Source organism: Pinus tabuliformis, chromosome 2_2 (assembly GCF_031772625.1).
Source record: "Pinus tabuliformis cultivar Carrire ecotype Pingquan chromosome 2_2, CPIR1, whole genome shotgun sequence".
Lineage (NCBI taxonomy): Eukaryota > Viridiplantae > Streptophyta > Pinopsida > Pinales > Pinaceae > Pinus > Pinus tabuliformis.
Genome location: NC_142300.1, coordinates 135614427 through 135633316, shown reverse-complemented (window position 1 = coordinate 135633316; position 18890 = coordinate 135614427).

Here is an 18890-nt window from a genome sequence, read left to right as displayed (position 1 = left end):
AGACATTTCCGAGGAAGTGTTTTGTTTGAAAGATTAACGAGACAATCTTTGGGTAACCTGAAAGAGGTAGGCCTCTCTCGGTGAAACGAATGTTTTGACGGAAATGAAGTAGAGGTAACCTTGAAATCATACTTTATGCCTGGGGGCATGCAAACCTTTTGGAGTGCAAGCAAGGAGCGACTATTTATTTTTTAAATTTTTAGGTCCTCCCTTTAAACCTGTAGGTCTAACCCTTTAAACTCGTAGGATTAGTCGTTTCTGAACTTGCATAACAAAAGGATCTGGGGCAAAGCTTCGTGAGATGAAGATCCATAAAAAATAGAATCTCAATGAGACACTCTTATCATATGACTGGTATAATCGAGCAGTTTTAGCACAAAGTTCATGCTCGTTAAAAAATGAACGCAAGATCCGAGCAGTTTTAATGCGGACTTCATGCTCGTTAAAAAATAAACATAAGCAATGAGCAAGTGTTTCCACCAACGTTTAAGCTCATTTTAAAATAAAAAATGAACCATCCCGGTAAATAACCACTGTGAATGTAATATCATCAGCCATTAAAGCCTTGGTCGTGTTTGCACCGTCACCTCCACTTTTCATTTGGACGATCGTTCACCTCCATATGTTTGTTTACACATTTTGAGGAACAGCTGCGAAGAGTGATTTCACCTAGCCATCCTTGTGACACTGCCGTGATTGGAAAATTCCAACCTGTACCTGGAATCAGCTGCTAACCCTGTTTATCACTCGTTCCTCAAAAGACGAGTCTCCTTTAAGCTCTTTTCAACTGACTCGTAAAATATGAAAAGATTGCCGAGTCCTTGGCCTTCCAGCTCGTTAAAAGGACAGGAAGAGCTATCCCTCCTGTAGATTTTAATCTTTTTGGACCTGAGGGATTATTTCACAAAAAGATTGAGCGCTTGTTTTATTCGGCTCGTTAAAACTATCGAAAACTCATCCCTTCTGTATTGTTTTATAATTTTTCGGACTTAAGGGATTAGATGACGAAAAAGGACTTTTGGAGTTAACTTTATGTACCTTTTCAGACTCTCTAAAAATGAAAAGGACCGAGTTATCCTTGTCGTTAGACTTGTTAAAATAATTAAATAGCGACAAACTTGTATTTAGACGAGAACGAGTTTCACTATCGCTAGGCTCGTTAAAACATAGCGATGGGCTTGCCCAAAGGGCAGGTTATAGAACAAGCATATGTTATCCTCCTCAAGCTTGACAAAAATAAAGAGGTACTGGTCAGCAATGACTGGGGAAAAATTGGGAGAAACTAAAGAAAACTTTGATGGTAGCAAGTCGCTCTTGAACATGACATTTTTACTCCGTACCACAATCGGGTTGGGCTGTTTCATTCACCGGTCACATCCATGGTCTCGCCACACCATCCATATTTGGGGTAATGCTACCAATCCATCGCATCAGTGTCGCCATATGTTCAAGAGAAGTCGTTCAGAAAAGTCAACCGTGTCCCATCCACTGCCGTACATTATCCTTCATCCTTTCATGACCGCCACCCTGAATCATATGTCACAGATCGTTTTCACCTCCATTAAAATCATTAGCTCCGTTCCGTGTCACTGATGTGGGATTCATTAAGGCCCTCCTTTGACGGATCGCTTCTTGTCAACATCAGCTCATTATCCAAGAAGTTGATCTAGGAACAACCCCTTCAGTACTTTGAATCTTGCATGCCTCAATGGCAAGTTTCTCACTTCCGGCGACAGGTATACATCAATGACCTTCGACCGAAAGATTTTGCGTGGTGTTCGACGCCAAGTCCTTTATTCACACCACGTGAATTGTACTGCAGTACCTTGAGGGTCATTATCATTATCGGTGATTCCTCTCGCGCTTGTTAACGGTTTACATCATTGACCGGTAATCAAGCGATGTCTTTCCATGTTCGACTTCAGAACATTTCTCACATGGATCGACTTGTACTTAGAGTGAAGATCGAACGAGTTTGAAGACCCCGGATCTAGTTTCATCCATCTGGGCTGCGATATATATTCAGGAAAGATAAAGACATTGACATGTACATCATTGCAGCAGATAATCATCCTACTCAAAGGATGATAATTTCATCAAAATTATCAGTCTACCATCAGACGATTGTCTGTTCTATGTACAGAAAAATGAATTTATAAAGCTGAGCATGGGAATGCCCGCCTCAGCTAGATCATGAAAGCAGTATGAAAAATAATGTATTGTATTGTATCTTATTACAGGTCTCCTCCCAGCATTGGATGAACTTCGGATCCCCCTGATAAAGCATTTCGCCCGATAAACAACCTCATACTTTAGGGGGAAACTGTTATAGACATTTATGTGCCTTACAACATTGAGCATGAAATGTCCATAATCTAAGGGATCCAAAGACCCTAAACATGTTGTTCCTACCCCTAGAGGAACAAGGCTAACAAACCTCAGCAATTCACAGAAGTTCTCCACCAGAAACTGCTCAAAAACAAGTCAATTCAGGATCATTTCAGTGGCTACACTAGCTGTTTGCGCTGAATGTCAAAGCCAACACTAGCTACCTGCGTTGAATGTCAACTAGAACACTGGCTACCTGCGCTGAACGAGAGTGGACATGTGGCAGGCTCATTTCTCAAGGTGTCAAAACCCAGGAAGCTTCCAAAATGACACTTGCCTCAGGGAATTCGACTGGTGATGAGTAAGAGGTTCCAAATCTCCAAGTGGAAGCAAGAACCTCCAAGTGGACTCAAGAACTGACAGAGGGAGAGGACACTAGTCAGATCTCAAGCTGACTCATCCTCTCTCCAAACATCTATATATGGATCTCTCCTCCATGAGATCTAGGGGCTGGAATTTTGTTATTGCAAAGAATTGCTGTTGGTTTGAGACTGGAATCATTGGGTGCTTAATGCTTTAAAAGGGGTGAAGATAGGAATTCCATTTGCTGGGAAGGAGATGCTGGATTGGAGCCCTCTAGGTTGTATCTCTTCCTAAACCTTGTTATTCATCAATAAAGCTATCTTGGTTTCTCCTATATGCTGATGTACTTTTGATGTATGAATGCATTAGTATGTTTAGTTTATTTCTAATCCTAAACTAGTTATGAATGTGAATATCTGTCTTTGTGTAGTGTTCTTCTCTTGTCGCAAGTAGCTGTTCTCTTGTGATCTTGCAGGAACCCGTTGAAGCTGGACAAGCAAGAAGGCAAGTAGCTGTGAACTCCCAAAGAGAAGAGAGACCGGATCGAGGGACAAACGGAAGACACCGGTAAGTCTATTGATCTCTCTTCTTTCACATTTCATAAAGGAAGAAACCAGAATAGCTGTACTCGTTTGTCGCTAAGGCACTGTCACACCTTAGGTGGATAGGATCGTCCTGCATAGGCATTTTTCCCCACAACACTACATACACATCTTAACACATAACACTATTCTAAATTTTCATAAAGAAAATTTCACACAGGATTTCTTTATGCTGCTTTACCAAATGTATCAACCACAATTCTGATGAGATACCAAAATGATGCCCGCTAAATTGGTAATACCCACAGTATGCATATAAAATTCATAATCTCATATATCCCAGGAATTTCAATCTCCCTGCCTAGTCAACCCTTCATGAATTACACTTTAAGGCCTCTTAATAAAATCACATGCATAAATGTTTCAAAGACTATTTAATAGTCTAATCCTTAATTAACCTCTCCAGTGGAATCTTATTCAACCCTCATAAACTTTGGTTAATTCTCAAACTCATGCATATTAACCACACCCTCTTACTTTGGTCTCACATTTACTCAACACTAATCATACCATGGTTAATTTCCCTTAACCTAATTTATTTCTATAATAACCTCATATAATAGAAATATACATAAACCACATTAACCTTACCCTTCCACTTTTTCCATAGGCTTGACACATTTTCTGAGGCCCATCTTAATCAGTTCAATCTCCACCATCAATTTCATTCCATCATATCAATGGTTGTCGCGTGATCTCAACTCGTCCTCTAGAACTCAAATAACTCTAACCCGCATCTATAAACTTCTCGGGCCTGTTCCGTAATTGAATGGCAATTGAATAGCAACTGAATAGCAATTGAACAACAACTAAACAACAATTGAACATCAACTGAACAACAATTGAACAGAAACTAAACAACAATTGAACAACAACTAAACAACAATTGAACAACAACTGAATATAAATTGAACAATAGCTAAACATGAACTGAACAACAATTGGTATTTGAACAGCAACTAGTCCCATTTTGACTTTACTTTTTTGCATGGGCACTTCACTCTACGCCGTTGATCTTACAATTCAATCCAACGGTCGTTGATCCACCTGATCGACGAACCCAATCGACATCCTCCATCGTTTCTCTCCTCATTAATCTGACAGTTGATGATTCACCCGATCATTGCACATCGCATATCGTAATTTCTTCTGACCAAGGTTCATTCAATCCTGAATGATGTGACGCAATATTAATACAACGGTCAGCATCAATCGTGATCCAACGGTGTGTGGGCCTTCAACTAACACATGCATTTCTAAATGCTCAACCTTCATAGTTGACTTCGACATAAGAGTTTGAATTTGTGATCGACGACTAAGGTCGATTGCGGGACTTCAACCATGACCAAGAATCTATGCTCTCTCCTATCCTCATGATCTAGTCCTCTACCATTCTTCTTCCACCATTCATATCCGTCAATCTAAAATATCTGATGGTTCTCATTCCTTTTTGCCTACTCCACGTTTAGGTTGTTTCTTAGTGTTCTTGTGGTTTTAGGTTTCTTCCAGGGTTCTAGTCTTTATTTGTTCTGCATCACAACTTCCTCTTTAACTCTGCTCGTGTCTTTATGCTTCCTTCACCTTCATTATAACATTAAAGGCTTCCTCTTGTACTATCAGTGTGCACAAAGCTGTAACACCTCTCTGTGATTCTTCTCTATATTTTGCCTCTGATTCTGCACATGCAACTTTTGTTACATAGAACTACTCTAGTTCACACACAAATTATAGTTAAATTACTCCATACACACACAAAATCATAATCAAGTGGTTTGTATTAATAAATAGGTATTTACACAGTTTTTTCTGTGTGACCTAATTTCCAATATCAATGGCCTTTATTTCGCAATATGTCGTAGGCTTACAATCAAAATCTTCACACTCTAACTCCTGACTAACTAGCTAACCCCTGACAATGCCTTTTAGGTTTACATTTATACAAAAGGATTCTACAACCAATTCTTGGTTTAGATCCATAAGCTTCTCCACAAAACCATAAAATATCTTCCTTATCTATAAGGATTCTCTCTAATCCACAAAATCATGAACTAACTCCTAATCTAATGTTTGCAATTAATTCTAAAATTTCTTAATCTCTAAACTATCCTGATTCTCTCATGTTCTCCTACATTTGAGAACATTTACAATATGCTTCACAATACTTAACTAATTCCTATTTTCATTAAAATCACTCAAAACCTAAGTAATTACATTAATTCAATACTTAAGAAACCAAATACCTTAAAATACAAGACCCCCTATGTCTACTAAAATACAATGATATTGTTGAGTTGAATGCTCTTGCATCATGATGTGGAACAACCACATGCAGAGGAGAAGAGAGTGAAAGCACCCACTCATGTAGAGACTTCGAGAGATGGAAGGAAGCACACCAGAGAGGTTGACATATTGATGCATGATGCTAGAGAGAATGTGGGAGCACCCCCATAACAGTGCAGATAGAGGAGGTCACCAGATTGGTACACTCACTACATGGCTATGATGAGCGAGAGTGTAGAGGTTGAGACATCCTCATTCAAGGAAGAGAAGTGCATCAACCAGTATGGGTTAATGCGATGCTTAAGGAGTATGACTCCATTATCAGAAACAGTGTTTGGGAATTTGTCCCAAGACCAGTAAACAAGTCAGTGGTGAGTTCAGGTGGATTTAAAAGGTAAAGAAAGAAACATATGGGAGTGTGGAGAAACACAAGGCCAAATGTGCGGCCAAAGGTTTCTCTCAAGTAGACAAAATTGATTACGATGAGACTTTTTCTCTAGCACCAAGGTACTCTTCAATCAAATCTATTCTAGCACTATCAACGCAGATGGGATGGAAGATACATCAGATGGATGTGAAGACAACATTCCTCAATGTTATGATTGAGGAAGAGGTGTATATTATTATTCAGAATGATCTAAGACCTTCAACAAAGATTCACATGTGTGCAGACTCAAGAAAGAATTTTATGGACTAAAAAAATCACCCCATGCTTGGTACACTAGAATTGATAACTATTTCACCAGGTAAGGCTTCACCAAAAGTGAAGTACATGTAAACCTTTACCATATTATGGTTGAAGGTAATTTTTTTATTATAGTATTATATGGCGATGATTTGATTCTAACAGGTGATGAGAATCTAATAAAATCTTACAAAGAGGATCTTGCAAGATAATTCGAGATGAGGGACCCAGGGCTTATGCATTACTTTCTTGGTATGGAAGTATGGCAAGGAGATGAGGAATTATTTTTCTCTCAGGGAAAGTATTCCAACATGATACTAGATAAGTTACACATGGGGAGAAGTAAATGCATGGAGACTACTCTTGCAGGTAATTGGAGGAAGGAAGATGCTACTTCAGGTTAAGTAGTGGAAGCTACTATTTATAGACATCTTGTGGGTTCATTAATTTTTTTGGTGAACACATGGTCAAAAATGTGTTTTTCAGTGAGCTAGCTTAGTCAAGTCATGGTTAAGCCAACCAAACTTTATTGGAAGGTAGCTAAACATGTGTTTAGATACCATAGAGGCACCACTCAATTTGGTATTCGGTATAGATGGATAGAGGTAGTGAAGCCTCAGGGATTCACAGATGCAAATTAGATAAAGAATCCATCTGATAAAAAGAGCACATTAGGGGGAATATTCATTATTAGGTCAACAACAATTTCTTAGTACAGTAGGAAGCAAAGATTAGTTGCACTCAGTTTAGCAGAATCAGAGTACATGGTTGCTGGTCAAGTAGCTTGTGAGGCTATATGGATTAGGAAGAGCCTTGTTGGGTTATTTTGTCAGCGAATGAATCCTATAATGATTTATTGTCATAATGAGAGTTGTATCAAACTCTCTGAGAATCCAGTTTTTCATGATCAGTCCAACCATATTGACATCCAGTATCACGGTCTACCAGATTGTGTGCGAAGGAGAATAATGTTGTTAGAGTACATTCTTACAGAGGAGTAGGATGCAAATATTTTGACAAAGGCATTGTCAAGATGAAAATTTGAGTTTCATAGAGGTAGGATCCATGTAGCAGATAATCCCTTTCTTGTTGAGAGGGAGTGTTGAAAATGAAACAAGAAAATCCTAATTTAATTTTGTCCTTGAATTAAATTGTAATTCCACATCTCATGAAAACTTGTAATTGTTAACTAAGTTAATTTGACTAAGTTTGCTCAGTTAATTTTATTTGTGAGTCTAACTAGAGTCATGTAAAGTGTAGCCCACTTTTTAGGAGACTTGGTTGAGTTTATTTTGAGTTGTAATTATTTAATTCAATTTAAATGAGATAAAATCATTTTAACTAGTTCCAACTAATGGAGGATTTAGTGGGAGATCCAACAGTGGGTTATAACCTACAGTAGTGGGGTGTAACTAGCACTAATAAGCCAATAAAATGAATATTCTCTCATAATTAACTCATGCATGTCAGAATAGATGAAGACCAAGTTGAGATTGGAGTTCAAGGACAATGTACTATCAATTGTATAATCATCTGAATTGTACAAGTGGTGTGTGAAATCAAAGGAAGGCCTATGTGAATTGTGCAATTCATATTTATGGAATTTCCCATTTAAATATGGGATAATTCCCAAGGAAACTATGGAAGGAAATAGTAGCTTGTTAGGCAACAGAATTGGCTAAGTATTAGCTTGAGCTTGTTTGTGAAGTAGTGAGATAGATAGATATAGTGCAGAGGTTTCTCGCCCTAGAGAAAATAATTTTAATCTTCTCATATTTTCTTATTATTGCAATATATAGATATCATGTGTTTTTAGTTGTGGCTTTCCCAAAAAAGAAATTGTGTTATAAGTGATTGAATTCTTTCTCTATTATGCTTCATGATTTCATTAATAATTTGTTGTTTCCACTGATGAGTAGAGTATATTGAAGTAAATTTTTTTACCATATTAGAATCTGCAGTTTGAATATACAAGGAATTTCTACATGACAATATGCATTGTTGTGCACACAATCCTTTCTGCAGATAGAAACAATCCCTCTAGTCCTATGGGAGGATCCAACAACAAACTAAACAAATATGTGCAAACTTTCCTAGTTTATATTTTCTTGCTTCCAAGTTCAATATTATCTACGCCGTTGTAGATGAATACTTACAAGGAAGATAAAGCAAAGATGACAAAAGAATACACATCATAATTCATTCTAACGTAAACTATGTGACAAATCAAGCAGTATCACTTTAAAGGATAATGATAGACACATTTATGGAAAGTAAACACATAATGTATTATAAAGAAAATGGTAAAGGGAGCATTACAATAAATTAAGCCTTGATGTTGGAAGCCTCCTATGGATGAGTTTCCAAGTCCTAGCGAAGACCTTCAATCACTGGTTTCTTCTTAACAAAATGGGAAGCATTTGGTCATATTTTTAGCATAGAAAGGAAATCAAGCAATAGCCAACCCATTGTGGATAGTAAGGATCTCATTTATAGGGAAGGAGAGGGATTTAAGTATCCATAAAAGGCGGGAGAGGTTCCTTAGCTCAAGAGAAAGATCCGTGAAATTAGGATCAAGGACGAAGAATGGGAGATATCATTCTAATCCTTATTCACTTGTAACCATCTCATCGTTCTCGAGGCATCTAGTAGGAGAAGCTTATCCTCCACTTTTGGAAAATCTATATGAAGTGGTTTAGCATGGATTTTCATTATAAAATTCGCATTGGAAACATTAGGTTAGAATAGTGAAAAACGTTACTAACATGGGTATTCAATATTGCAAAACGTGTTGATCCTGAAGACTAGGTTTTTTACAAGCATTCTTAGAATCTCTCTTAGGGAAAATTTTCTTCTTTCATCGGGAAACCTGAAAATCAAGCATGATTCAAAATATCTGACATTTCTTATATAAATATGCCTAACAATACAATTTTGAATAGGAATCTAACAATACATGAATCCATGGCATGGACGCAGCCATCTAAATAAAAGGGATCATGTGTATGGATCAATGACATGGATGTAACCATCCGAATAGAAAGGATCAGATGTATTGACCCATGGTATGGGAACAACCATATATATAGAAGGAATCATGTGTACAATATTGAATAGCTAATAGCTCCACAAAGTCTGGATTTATCAAATGAAACCCAGGGTCTTCATCTCTGTCTTGACCCAACCAAAGTCGGAATCCCAGCATGTGAATAGATGTTGATGGGCCTCTAAATTAGACATAAATTTCGGCCCATGCCTCTAAAGTAGGAATAAATTAAGGCCCATATGACCATCCTTCAACACATTAAACCTCTCTTTTTTCATTAGATAATGTAATTTTAACTTTAATTTGTTACATAGTTGTTTATGGGAAAATTAGTGTCTTGTCGAACGACTAACTCTCTAGGTTTGGCAGCTACCCTAGAAACAATAGTTTAAAGCAATTCAATGATTTTTCTTGTGTAACAGATAAGAGAAAGATAATGGAACCAACCTAGAACTTCCGCTTAATCCCTTGCTTGCTCTCTCTTTCCTTTGGCAGATCCTACAACTCCTCCCCATACTTAACACGCTTGGAGAGTACCTATACAAGTACAACAACAAAGAACCATTAGAGCATATTGATCTATTATAACATAAACGTTACATAATCAGATATATAATGAACAAATGATAGCATTCACAATTTCACAATCATATGGGAGAAAACTTGAAGATCTTTATTAATAGAAAGGAGAATTACAACCCAATTGTCTAATCTAGTGCCATCCTCCTAGCTTCAATCCTTCTTCACCTCATGAAATAGCAAAATCACACCAACAATAATACAATGCTTTCTCCTCAATGACAAACTATCAACACTTACTTGCAATTTACAAAATTCTAGCCTTTTGATCTCTTGGATTGGAGATCACCATCCTCCTAGCTTCAATCCTTCTTCACCTCATGAAATAGCAAAATCACACCAACAACATTACAATGCTTTCTCCTCAATGACAAACTAACACTTACTTGCAATTTACAAAATTCCAGCCTTTTGATCTCTTGGATTGGAGATCTATGTATAGATATTTGCAAGGGTGTGAGTCATCCATGGAGTTTTATTAGTTTCATTCCACTTGTTACAATTGGTTCCACAAGGGAAGGGATTGGAGATGGTTTCCTAGTTCTCTTGTTCATCCTTGGGCGAATTCAGAGAAGCAAGTGGCACAGGAGAAGTTTCTAGAAAATTCCACGAGAAACCAACTAATAAACCATCCCAGAAATTTGTCCATCCTCACCCATCACACCCTATAGAAGGCCTAAATAGTATGCATCACACTCTGGTAGTGTACCACTCAGTATGCATCGCAGTTTATCAGTAGAGCAGTAAGTATGGTCCAATTTAGGCTCTTTCTGGATGATTTTTGAAGTGGAGCTTTTTTGGAATGATGCACTTAGATGACTAAGTTTCTTTAGGTTATGAAACAAATCTTTTAGGGGTTGATGAGCCCTAGTTCATCAACATATAATTTTTTGGTTTATGTGCCCAAATATTTCTATAACAGTAGTATGGTTTATGGATAATTTCATATTTGTTTCTAATATTATTTAATTTTGTGGAATATTGTTAGAATATTGGGCAGATTATGAAGATTTGGTGGATGAGATGATTTAGGGACTTTCTCCCTAATACAGGAGGATGAATATTAAATAATAAATCAACAAGATATTTTGAAATTATGGCATAGATTCTGGAGCTCCAATGATTGAGAAAATCTACGAATGTGTTCCCCACCATTTACTGCAGATTTCTAATATTGGGAACTAGATCCACTAATCAAGGGATTTTGTTGGGGAAATATTTCTCCTTTCATGGAAGACAATTCCTAATCATTTTTTGTGAGTATCAAGTGGATTTTTCCTCTAGGGGTTGATTGTTATTAGTCTTCTTGTGGAGAGAACTCGTATTTTTGTAGCTCCACTGTCTCCTTTTGCAGGGATGTAATTGTACTGATGGAAATAATGAATATTGGTGTCATGTTAAGCTTATAAATATTGGTATCCTCCATAGGACTCTAAGTTTCCTTGGGCTTGGCCATCCCAGGAGTCTTAGATCCATTCTGTATGATTTACTTTTCTTCCTTTCACTTGTTATTCACTTGCATCTCTTGTTCTTGTCTTTTTTCTACTTCTGCATTCAGTATTAATGATTTCTTGTTGTAGGATTGGGTTGAATGGTTGAATTAAGTTATTTTTCATGATCACAAGAATTATTACATCCTTGGAACAAATTTGAAATGTCATAGTAATCATTGAACTACTTGGATTATTTTTATTATTCCCAAATCTAGATTTCTAGAAGTCCCTTTTGGCAAATAACAATACATTTCTGCTATTTTTTAGAGCATGATAATTAGATTCAATCGAGTTGATTCCACTTGAATTAGATCATAAAAACATTCTAGTTAATAAAAGAAAATACCCCATTTCATTTTAACTTGATTAGGTTATGCATTTGATTGATTTAGTACATCACTAGTTCTCAAATTTATAGATTTTAGACTAGTAATTTTCTGCTTTCTTTTTTCATGGGTTAACAGAGGTATTTTTGAGTGATTCCACTTGGAACGGAGACCTAAGACATCCTAATCAATAAAGAAAACTATCCCATCCAATTTGGATTTTATTTACTTGGTCATTCAGTGAATTATATCTTCATGTAGTAATTTGTTATTTCTCGTAGTACTCTTCCAGTGTGTATATACTGCCCAGATTTTCTCAAGAAGATTGGTTATTGTCCTTTAGGATTGAATAAATACCCCTAGGCTCTAAGTAAATTATTATGGAAGACTAAATACCACTTATTACTTGCCTATTTACTCATGCAAAACATTTCAACTATTTGGGTTAATGGACAAATTTATGAATGGGATAATACAATGATGATTTTCTTGATTGGCACATCCAATGGACTCTGTTAATGGATCTAAACCCTTTGAAATGTAATGGTTGACATTTATTTCATGATATTTACTTTATGCGATTATAATAGGTTTCTTTCCTTGTAGTTTCTTTCTTGCAATATGTTAAGATTTCCATTTCGAGCATTTCATTTTTTGCAATTAGTTTAGGATTTGATTTCAGTGCATGTACTCCATTACATCATGACAGCAAAGGAATGACACATTGTATGCTACACATATAGCATTGATACCTATTAAGTTTTTACGAACTCTGAGTTGATAACTAAAGTTGGTAGCCTTGGGAGTTGCAAAATTCTTGTTGGAACATTTTGGAAGGTGTCAAAGTATGCATTGTTTTCTTCCCCAGTTGAATCATTTCTTTTTACTTTCTACAAAGAAAAAAATTGCATTAGGAATATTTCATTTGAAAACAAAAAATTTCATTGCATTAGTGTTTTCATTTAATCATAAGAACAAAAAAATCTCCAACACCAACCCATTCCCCCATTTGATCACGTGGTGCAATAAGAGCCACACCACCATCCACTTTTGCAAGTAGAATAAGAAGAGATGGAAGAGACTATAGAAGAAATGGATGGATATGATGACAATGAAGAAGATCTTATTGTATTTCTCATTCAAGATATTGAGGTCAACGTGCATATGAATAAAATCCTTCCATATTTTCTTCCAAAATTCCATGCTATCAAGTCAAAGGATCTAGAAACCTTTCTCTTTGAATTTGAAATCCTTTATATATGTTATGGTTACTTACTAAACACTCAAAAACTAAGATTTTTTCAGCAACATTGAAGGATAGAGCTCGTAAATGGTTCATGAGTTTAGGTATTAATTCAATAATATCATGGAGTGAGATGCAAAATATATTTCTGGAAAAATATAAGATTGTGATCTTAAAGAAGAAATCTTTAGAATGAATAAAAAAAATATGAGATTCTAGATGATCTAATAGAGAGGTTCATGTATAATGTTAAGAGGGAAAAACTAAATCATTTAGGATCTGACACACTAAAAGCCCTCGTACTTAGAACAATTAGGGATGAGTGGACTGATCTCCTTGATCTCATGAGTAGAGGTGATGTATACCAATTATCATTTGAAGAAATTTCTGAAAGATGCAAACACATATGAAGAGGAAGGGTAAGAGTAAGTCAATTAGAATCAAGATCAGTAAGTCAAGTTAAACTTAAAAATTTTCTTGATAACTTTAAAACATAAATTCTTAGCAATCTAAGTGAACAAGTAGAAATGCTAAGAATGAAAGATGAGGAAAAATAAGAAGTGGATATGTGTATTATCCATGCAGAATCACATGTTAAATATTTCCCCTCATTACCAAGGTTGAAAGAAGTTTACCAAGAGGACAATATAGAAAGCCAATTACCAATGCAACTATGTTATGTAGCTCCAAGAGGACCATGGAATAATATTCAATGTGATATAGGGCAACAACCTAATTCACAATTTCAATCTTATGCACATCCATCTCAAAGTAATTGGAGCACACCCTTTCCTTGGCAACCTTTGCCATCTCAACCCCAAAACCAATCTTGGCAATAAGTTTGGAAAGGAACTTATGGGATCCATCTACAATATCCTTGATATTATCTTCAATATCCTCGATGCTAAACTCCATGTTATCCCTACCAAACACCTCCACCACAACCACAACCCTAACTACATCCATCTCAAATATCCACTCCCACTCAAGTACCTGTACCACCATCTCCAAACCCACACAAGGAAGTAGCTCAACCCAGTTATAATGGTAAGGTACAACACTTCCAAACATCTCCTCTTGATCTGAATGGTATTCATCTCAGCTCAAGAAGAGTATCACAAAAATAAGATTCTCTTGATATCATTGAAGGACAACATGCAAAAAAATAATACCAAAGAATCATTGGTATTCAAATGAGAATACCAAAGAATCATGGGATGTAATTGAGGAAGAGCAGAAATCAGAATAAGAGATTGGGAAAGTTCTCACCTGTTTACCATCATATCCTCTATGTGTTCAAGAGAATAAACAGTAAAAAGAAGAAGATCTGAATTTCATGGAAGAAGAAGACATCCAAGATGATCCAAATTAGCAAGTGGACCAGGGGCATCACAACTATATTGAAATATGTTTCCAGAAAGTCACTAAGTTGCAGCAATACTCTCTTCTTCAAATGTGCTTGATATCATCAAAGTCAAATAATTTGGTCTCTTACATTCAGGGACATGTAAAAGAATATGTTTCAAGCCTACACATGATTTTATCGGCCATCCAGTTATGTAAGTGGCTCCATTTGAAGTATTCCTACATTTGAAAATGTTTTTTGATTTTTTCTTGTAGAGTAGGATAGGAGAAAAAATAAAAATGAAATATAAGAGAAACAATAAAATATCAGGTGAAAACCTATTTTTGAGATACCTGAGATTGGCTCCTTGATTGAAAACCTCCATGAGGAAGTCAATGGGTTAGAAAAAAGAGAAAAAGAAAAGATCCTAGGTGAAAACCTCCTTTGAGGTTCCTAAGGAGACCTACTATTTGAAAACCTCATTGAGGTGGCTAATAGGCCTAGAAGCAAAAAAAATTAAAAAAATTATTTTCTCTATATATCTCTCTGATGAATGTAGGTCCTCTCCAACATTTGCAAACATCAAAAACAAGCTAGCACCAAAAAAATAAAAAATTGGTCAAAATTATAATCCAAAGAAGTCAAACTTGGACTTTATCCTCCTCTTCTCAGATTCTCTAGAAGGACCAAGGCCATGCCAATCCATAAACTCATCTATTTCCAACATCCATCCATCATTCCCAAGTTTTTCCCATTCATTTTCCTTCTTGTCCTAAAATACTACAGGAAGGCTTTGTTTTACTACAGGAAACATAAATACCTAGAGAAGATTTTTTTTTTCTATATATTCAAAACCATGCATCCATTTATCAAGATGCTTTAGGTGGAAATGCATATGGATGATAGTAACATGCTCAAGAAATTTTAGCAAATTTTGGTGCACATTTTTTGAGAAATCGACGTCCATAACATACTACCATTTTTAAATTTTATCGATATTAATGCATCCATTTGCAAATATGTTTCACGGGAGATACATATGGATGATGGTAACATACCCAAGAACTATCAAAAAATTACAGTGCATAGGTTTCGAGAAATTGACCTCCATCACCTACAACCATTTTTGAATTTTATCGATGTGTGTGCATCCAATTGTAAAAATCCTTTTATGGGTAGGTGCATAAGGAGGATGGCAACATCCATAAAAAATTCCAGGTCAATCTAGTATACCATTTGGGAGATATGGGTTTAAACATGCTACTATAGGGTTTCTTGTAGTACTACAGGATGTCCTAGCTTATTATAGGAAACAGGCTGAAAGCTATAGGAAATTATGGAGGGTGAAATAAAGTGTGGGAAATGTGTCTAATGGTGGAATAAGGTATAGGGAAGGTGAAAATCACCCATGGCCAAGCCCAACACTCCAAGAAGGCCAATTTGACTAAGATAGCTTGCTCATGTTAACTGGAAGACAAAGGTTCAGAATCACCAAGCTATGAAGACTTGTGCGAAAGAAAATGAAGGAAATTATCACCTCCAGAGGACCATGGATCGATCATCCACTCAGGAGCAACATGCATGCCTTTCCAATAACCATCAGGTAGGCACAAGTATGCAATATTCTTGATCTCTTCTCTTGAGCATATTATAGTTAGAAATTTGTTGTCAATGCATGAGAGATGAGGTTTTATAAGCTAAGAATGGGTTAGTAGTCTCGGCCACCTTAGACTAGTTAATTGCAGCTAACTCCTTCACTCATGCAATGTGGAATATATAAATTAGGAAGAGTGATGATTTCAAGGAATGGGGACAACAATCAAAAGAAGAAATTTCTACAAAGGCCAAGTCACCACAACACTCCAAGCCCTCCATCCACTTCATATCCATGGGAAGGTAGAATCCTGCTACAAGAAGGAGGAAATGAACAAATTGTGCTAAAAAAAAAACTGGCAGTGGCTAAGGGAGACCTAATCAAAACAAAAAAAGTCCATGGCCATTAGGAAATCATCTAGGCAACAAAAGAGAAGAAGAAGGAAACAAAAGGTAAGAAGGCATTCACCAGCAAAATAGAACTCAAATTGCAATGTTGAAAAGAGGATTTCCAAGAGGTCTCTAATTTCTTTCTAGCTTTTGTCTATTATGAACTTAAATTCATAAAAATTAATTAAAATATTAAAGTATTAAAATAGTATTTAACTAAGTAAATGATTAATTATAATCAATTAATTAACAATTGATTAGTTAAATGAAGAGACATTAGTCCCAAGGGACATGTCTCTCTAGTTAGGCATGGTTAGTCAACTCATATTAAAGGAGCACTGCCTCAGCCTTATAATCATCATTCGAACTTTATTAATTAATAATATATATTACATTCAGAACTCATCTAGTGTATTTTACAGTTAAATATAAAATTAGAAATTTTAATTTCTAACAATGGTATTAGAGCCAGCATTAGACTAGTGACACCTAGGATGTCCTGCTGGCCATTAGTCCCTACAAGCCTCCCATCCTCGGCTTTCTCTGCGATTTCTATACTGCAAGCATTATTGGAATAGTCGTCCACTATGATCTATGGTGGCAAGGCTGCTGCTCTCTGAACGATTGTGTGATTCCCTGTGCTTAGCGGTGAGGGAGAACAATGTGCCGTGGAGGAGCAGTCATGAAAACTATAGTTCTAGAACAATTGTGCCACTATGGAAAGATCTATTGTCTCTGTCTGCACGTGCAAGTACAGGGCGAAGGGAGATCGTTGCTACAAATCCAATTGTGGTCAACAACCATGATTCTTTTTTTAGTCAAACAACAGTCCATTAACAAATTAAAGACTATATATATTTTATATATTTATAATTATATAGCATATATAAATTATAATCATATAATTTATAATTATATAAATATATATATATATATATATATATATATATATATATATATATATATATATATATATATATATATATATATATATATATATGTCTAAAAAAAAAAAAACGAGGTCGTGAAGAAAAAAAGGAAATAAAATGCCAAACAATAATAATGACAATATGAAAAAAAATTGTGAGGACATCAACAAGTTATATAAATTCCTAGATAATTTTGAGAAGCCAATTAGTAAGCAAGACTAGATTGCCAATGATATCTCTTACTTAAAAAACTTGATGAGTTAGCATTCAAAGAGATTGATTGACCTTCAGCTACATAGAGTCCCAAGACTCTGGAAGGTGAGACTTCTCTAGAGCATGAGTTTTTGAAGAATAAGGAGCATCGAATACCACAAATTCACTTTGAAGGAAGCCAATATTATACTAAATCTTCTGAAAGGAATCATCTTAAAATAAAAAATGAATTACCTAAGTATGATGGTAAGAACTATAAGGGTGTTGTCGTATGGGTAAATAAGTTGGATGCAATTTTTATAGCAAACCCTCCACTTGGTGAGCAAGAAAGAGTCATGATTGCATCCAACTACTTAGAAGCAGAAGCATATGATTGGTTTTTTTGGTGGTTGTCTAAATGTACGAGTTATTCATTCAATTGGAAAAACTTTAAAAGTACCATGTTAAAGAGGTTTCATGACGAGGAGGAGGATGACGTCTACAAGATATTCGTTCACTCGAAACAAAAAGGATCATTGAGTGAATACACTCACGAGTGGAAAGTATTAGTAGTAAGGCAGAGAAGGTTCTTAGATGAGGAGTTTCTAAAATTGTACCCTCTGACCTCAAATATTATGTTTGTGAAGAAGCATAAACCCAAAACCATTGAGGAGGTTAGACACACAACCAATTATTGAGCGAAAATATAAAATTCACAAAGCACCATATTCCAGTAATGATAGAACTAAAAACTATTCCAAGGGGAAGGCAGGTAAACCCTCATCAGAGAATACTAGTAAGTGCATTCCACCACTATTGTGAAATGAAGGGAAAAAACAATCTAGTGCCAAAAGGAAAAAGGATGGAAAATTCTAGAAGTGAAGAGACAAGTATTATGTAGGACATAAGTGCGCAAGACAAAAATTGTACAACTATGAAGCCAAAGAAGATGAGGAATCTTTAGTAGACAACTTCGATGAAGAGGATAATGAAGAACATGAAAACCCTAGTCTAGAATCAGAAGAAGATATGCCACAAATTTGCTTAGTAGTCATCACAAGGATAGCTCAACCACATACACTAAAGCTTAAAGGTCACATCAAGAAGCAAAGCGTTATCATTCTAGTAGACTCAAGAAGTATGCACAACTTCGTAGATGTCAATGCTGCAAAAGGATTGAACATTTTTTCTTACCCAATAGCAGATTTAAAAGTTATGGTAGCATATGGAAAATGTATAGATGGAGTAGGAAAGTGCCATAAGGTTAAGTTTAAATTAAGCAACTATGGAATGGATTCAAGTTTTTATACGGTTCCCGTAGGAGGAGTAGATGCCATTTTAGGTGTATAATGGCTACAAACACTAAGCAGATACTCAAAAAATCACATAAAGGAGTTCATTAAATTCAAGTCAGATGGAAGAAAATATAATTTGTTTGGGTTTCAAGCACCACCAACTCAATTGATCTACATTCAACAGATGAAGAAACTTATTCA